The following is a 6278-nucleotide window of genomic DNA, read 5'->3' on the forward strand; positions in this document are numbered from 1 at the left end:
AGAGTCTTAATGGTGACCTAGAATAGCCTTCAGATTAATTATTGTCTTATTAGCTTAAATCTTCATTGCAGTCCACACCCAATCCTCGTGGGCTTGAAGAGAGGCTCATGGGAGGTCCACATGCATAGTAAGACTTTATTTCCAAGGTGACCCCTGAACCATGAGGTAGGCTTAATCCAGACAGTATAAAGTCGAAGTACTGGCCATCACCCGAGCCTCTTTATGTTGTCCTCGTGGCAACAGTGGGGCCTGTTTGCTATCTATGGAGAAAGTATCTTGCTCTGTAGGCCCATATCTTGTTCTTACTCCGCAAACCTAACTGTCCCTTTCTCAATAAACTTGTTTCACACTTGCGTTGCTATGGGATATCTGGTCATTTATTAACAAAGAGCACTCCAAGAACTGACGCAGGCAGCTGCTGAAAACCTTGACATTTTAGGACATAGGCACCTGCCAGGAAAATCAACACTACCTTTTTGGAGAAAACCATTCTGACCACCCAATTCAATGTAGAATCCTTCTCCACTTTCCATCCCCTAATTCAGCTTTATTTTTCACCACATATATATGAGTTACAATCTATAAATTAAAAATATATGTATTTTTAACATGTGGCTATTATGTGAATTTCCCTTAAGACTAGGAGCTCAAGAAAGCAATAGCTGTGTTTGGTTCACTGCTATAGCTTTGACAACTAGAGTAGTATCTGGCACTAAGCAAACATTTGTTGAAATAATGAACAAAAAATATAAATTATAAGTTGGTTGTGTTTTACTGTAGCTGGAATATTTAATCTAGAACATTGATTGCTAGTAATTCTCCAGGCATTCAGTAATGTTTAGGCTTTATAGAAGAACTGCACTCTGATGCACAATGGTGTGATATTAGAAACTTGGTATAGATCTTGTAAAGGTATCTGAAAATTAGGTGTAGTAAAGATTTTGTAAGAATTTCCTATGGGGTCTATTACATTTAGAGACATCAAAGTGGATTATCTCTCTTTGGAGGAAAATACAAATGAGCATGAGATTTAATAGTAAATACCATATAAAGAAATATCTAATAGTAAACAATAATAGCTAATATTTCTAGTGTGCCAAACAGTGTTTTAACTACTTCACATTTATTAGCTCACTTAATCCTCACCACAGCCCCTTGAAGTAGGTTTTGGCATTAGCTCCTGCCACATAGTAAAGAATTTGGCTGGCCTTTCTCCCTGGATCATGGGAAGGAGCCTTTAAATCCCTGGAATTTCCTGAGTGATAGTGTCTCTGCTATTCATGGTGGGCTCAGATAGTTTATGTTAATAAGATGGCTCGTGGTGGGTCCATAGATAGTTTCAGGGTAAGTTCTGACTATGCTGAAAAAGATCAGACATGTGATTAGGGGTTGGGACTTGAACCCATGTAATACACTTATCAGCACAACAACCTCTTGGGAGGGGAGGGAGGTTGAAGACTGAGTTCCACCACATGGTCAATGACCCTGGAAATCATGCTTATATAATATAACTCCAGTAAAATCTCTGGACACTGAAGCTTGGGCTAGTGTGTCTGGATCCCAAGGGAGAAGTCATGGCAGCTTCCCATTTGAGACTCTCCCAGACTGCCCTATTTGTCTTTTCTTTTTACTGATTCTAGTTTGTATGTTTGTTTATTTGGGTTTTCTTTCTTTTTTTGTTTTTTTTGCTATAATCAGATTGTACTTGTATAGTGCTTTCCTGAGTTCTATGGGTTGTTTTAGTAAATTATCAAGCCTTAAGAGGTAGTGTGAGTGTCCAAATTTGCAGCCATTTGGTCAGAAGGGCAGGTGACCTGAGAACCCCTGAGTTTGTGGCTGCTGTTTAAAGAGAGGGAAGTCTTGTGGGGGCTGAGTTGTTAAGCTGTGCAGTTTAACCTAAGTCCAAGTAATTAGTGTCAGAATTGCATTGTAGGGCCACTTTACAGGTGGAGAAATTGAGGCATGCAGCATTCAAATAATTTTCCCAAAGTCTTGCAGCTAGTAAGCAGCAGTGTCAGGAATTAAATCCAGGCTATTGTAGGAGGGGAAAAAATTTTTTTTCTCTCTACTCTTCAAAGTTCCACCCCCACCATAAACTGGAACCCCTTAAACAAAAGACAAATTAATAAGAGGAAAAACAAACAGAAGTTTATTAACATGTCTACTTCACATATGTGTGGGAGAAAACTCAGGAAGGAATAACATTCCAAGGTAACTTAGAATTTCAGTTTAAATATCTTCAGCTAAAGACAAAAGAGAGAAGGGTGTGGGGAAGGCCAGTTATGTGATGGTGACCAGGAAAAGTTCACGAGTAAGGTTGAATCATCTTTCTTTTCCTGGTACAGAGAAGGAGACACTTTTGCAAATGAAAGTTTTCTTTATAAATGTAAATTCATCTCAAAAAAGGATAACTTCTATTGCTTTTAGACCATCTACCATGTCTGCTGTTTCTCAAAATTATCAGCTCAAAATAATCCATAAGGGAAAGTGGTATGTTGGGGGGTGGCATAGTCTGCTACCTTTCACTCTCTGCTTGCAGAAGTTTTCTGCTCTTAATTGTTATGCACTTAGCGCTCTCTCTGTTACAATTTTTATCCTATGTAGGTTTATAATTAATTGATTAGCAATTTTTACCCAGCTCACACTTTGACTTTGAACTTCTGGCCTCCAGAACTGTGAGACAGTCAATTCCTATTGTTTTAAGCCACCAAGTTTGTGGTGATTGGTTACAATGGCCCTAGATGACTAAGGTTGGCTTGGCAGTTGTCTGTGTTTTTGATTCCCGGTGTGCTTTTGGCTGAAGAATGACCAAAAACAAGGGAAGCATGAAATAAAGTTTACTGGGGAAGAGATAGATAGGTTTACAGAGCAGGAGCAGGATATGTTCGCCATAGATGACATAACAGAAGGTTCTCTTTCTGCACAGCTCAGGGAGGGTCCATATGGCCCTGTTTTGGGATCTCATCGTAACTTAAAGGGAAACTTTAACAATGTCCAGAGCTCTTGATGTCCTTTAAATCAGTGGTTCTCAACCTTCCTAATGCCACTACCCTTTAATATAGTTCTTCATGTTGTAGTGACCCCCAACCATAAAATTATTTTGTTTCTACTTCATAATTGTCATTTTGCTATTGTTATGAATTGTAATGTAAATATCGGATATGAAGGGTGTATTTAGGTGACCCGTGTGAAAGGGTTGTTTGCCCCCCAAGCGGTCACGATCCACAGGTTGGAACTGCTGCTTTAAACGAAGGAGGAGGATGTCCTCAAATTCCTTGCAGCAGGAACCCATTTAGGTAACACCAACCTTGACTTCCAAATGCAACAGTACATCTATAAAAGGAAAAGTGATGGCATCTCCATCGTAAATCTGAAGGGGACCTGGGAGAAGCTTCTGTTGGCAGCTTGTGCTTTTGTTACCATTGAAAACCCTGCTGTTGTCAGCATCATATCCTCCAGGAATACTGGCCAGGGAGCTGTGTTGAAGTTTGCTGCTGCCATAGGAGCCACTCCTATTGCTGGACGTTGCAATCTCTGACCTTCACTAACCAGGTCCAGGCAGCATTCCAGGAGCTGCATCTTCTGGTAGTTACTGATCCCAGGGCTGACCCCCAGCCTCTCCCAGAAGTGTCTCACGTTAACCTGCCTACCATTGCTCGGTGTAACAGTTTCTCCTCTGTGTTGTGTGGACATCACCACCCCATGCAACAAGGGAGCTCACTCAGTAGGTCTGATGTGGTGGACATGGCCCGGGAAGTTCCCCACATGTGTGTCACCATCTCCTGTGAACATCCGGGAGGTCATGCCTGATTTTTACTTCTACAGAGATCCTGAAGAGATTGAAAAGGAAGAGCAGGCTGCTGCTGAGAGAGCTGTGACTGAGGAGGAATTTCAGGGTGAAGGGACTGCTCCAGCTCCTGAGTTTACTGCTCCTCAACCCGAGGTTGCAGACTGGTCAGCAGGTTGCAGGTGCCCTCTGTGCCTATTCAGCATGTGCCCCCTGAAGACGAGAGTGCCCCGCCTGCCACTGAAGACTGGTCTACAGCTCCTACTGCTCAGGCCACTGAATGGGTAGGAACAACCACTGAGTGTCCTTAAGCTATTCTTCCACAAGTTCTTAAACAAGGAAATGAGGTTGTCAGAAAATAAACATCAGCTTAAAAAAAAAAAGGTTCTGGTAATGGTCTGGTGTCTTGTCTGATACTGTCTGGATTGAACCCCCCTGGTGGTTCAGACTTCATCATGGCACCACTGTGATGGACAGTTAATGACATGATAATTAACTAAACTTAGGTTACTCAAGGTCACTTTCCAAGTCCTCTTGTGCGTGGCATGCAGGCAGGGGGATTCGTTGCATTCTTTAGTAAAATAGCAGGGGATCCCTACTGCCCCCAGGAGTGGTAGCTGCTTAGGGCAGGATGAAGTTGGGGCTGTGTCAAGACTGCCCAGCCTTGTCCTTCTTCCCAGGTCAGGCAATTGCTCAAGGCAGCACCAAGGCAAGGCACCCACTTTCATCTTGAGGAGAGTCTTGGAGGTCCCTTGCTATCTGCCAACACTAATACAGCATCTCAAGTTCAGTATGACTAAGACAGAACTAAGATCTATGCCATCCAAAGCCTGATTTCCTGCCACCTTACTCAGCACATGGCAACTTTATCTATCCAGTTGCTAAAACCAAAATTTGAGGGTTCATCCTTGGTTCATCTTTTCTTTGCCTCCCACATCTAACCTTGTGCAGCGCTGTTGCTTTTATCTTTAAAACACATCTACCTTGTCTATTTCCATTTCTGTCTACGCCTCTGTTGTTACTCCCCTGTCCACAACCCTGTCACCTCTTATATTGAGAGAGGATACCAGGAAGTGTGAGTTCTAGGAGAACAGAGGTCTTCTCAAGGAGACCCCAAGGAACCACCTGCAGGGTCCTCTCCTTGGTGACTCAGCTCTTCTTTTGGGAATTTGTAGACTTAACTTCCTTGGACCTAGAAATTTCTACTTTTGTGAAATCCTGTAGTTCTGTGGGGGCTGGAACAACTTCTCCAGTTTAATTCAAACTGACCAATAAGAAAGGTACACGTGGGTTGGAACTTTTTGACTGGCGATTAAAAGGGAAAGACCAAGCAGTCGGGGAGTGTGGCCATTTTGAATTATCCTATGCCATAAGCTCCGCAGGCTGAAATAAAGCCTTTTTCCTCTTAAATACGGTCTTTGGGTGCTCTTTCTCTCCATTGGGCCTCGTTTTTCTGCACACCATATGGACTACTATAATACCTTTCTTACTAATCTCCATCATTAAGTTCTTGTCCCTCTGTGCTTAGAATAAAATCCAAACTCCCTATCCTGGCTTACACAACACTACATAAAGATACTCTTTCTGTTTCTCCCATAGAGCAAGTCTTTCTCACCTTAGGTCTGTGCACTAGCAGTTCCATCTGCTGGGGAATGTACTTCCCCTGCGCTTGTTGCACCAGTTTCTTTTTGTCAATAAATCTCAAGTTTAGGGTCACGGTCCCCAAGAGACCTTTTTTTTGAGACAGAGTCTTGGTTTGTCACCTTCAGCAGGGTGCTGTAGTGTCATAGCTCACAGCAGCTTCAAACTCTTGGGCTCAAGTGATTCTCTTGCCTCAGCCTCTCAAATAGCTGGGATTATAGGCACCCACCACAACATTCGGCTATTTCGAACTTGTGCTCAGGCGATCCACCTAACTTGGCCTCCCAATGGCTAGGATTACAGTTGTGAGCCACCACATCCAGCCTCCCTAGGAGATCTTTATCTGAATACTTGGTTTAACTAGCCTTCCTGGTATTTACTCTCTGCCACATTAGCCTATAAAATCCTTTGCCTTGCATGCATCCATCATTATCTAACACTCTACTTTGTCCATCTTCCTTTACTAGAAGACTATAAGCCCTATGAGAATAGAGACCTTGCTTGCCTGGTTCACCAATACTTTGCCAATGCATGAGCAGTCCTTGGCATGTAAGAGGAATTCAGTAAATATTTGTTAAACTAATAATTTGCATTTTTTCCACCCCTTGCAACATCAAGTAAGAAATATTAGCACAGGTTTTCAAGCACAGAGCTTTGAAGGTTTGGGCAAATCATCTAAAGAGAGGCAACCACCAATTTAATATGTTCCTTTTTGCTTTAGGAGAGTCTTTTATACATTTTAGCTTTCCCTGGATACGCAGAGTTCTCTTTTCCATTGATGTATATTAAGCCCACCCAACTGGGATGATTACAGGTCAGGAAAAAAATACATACTTCTTTCTTAAAAAAA

General features: G+C 42.3%; 1 pseudogene; it reads left to right on the forward strand.

Annotated features, from left to right (window-relative positions):
• LOC100963148 overlaps nt 1–4098 on the forward strand; it is a 51406-nt pseudogene extending 47308 nt beyond the window's left edge.
• Nucleotides 4099–6278: the final 2180 nt, after the last annotated feature.

Source organism: Otolemur garnettii, unplaced genomic scaffold, assembly GCF_000181295.1.
Source record: "Otolemur garnettii isolate 467f Iridium unplaced genomic scaffold, OtoGar3 scaffold00005, whole genome shotgun sequence".
NCBI lineage: Eukaryota > Metazoa > Chordata > Mammalia > Primates > Galagidae > Otolemur > Otolemur garnettii.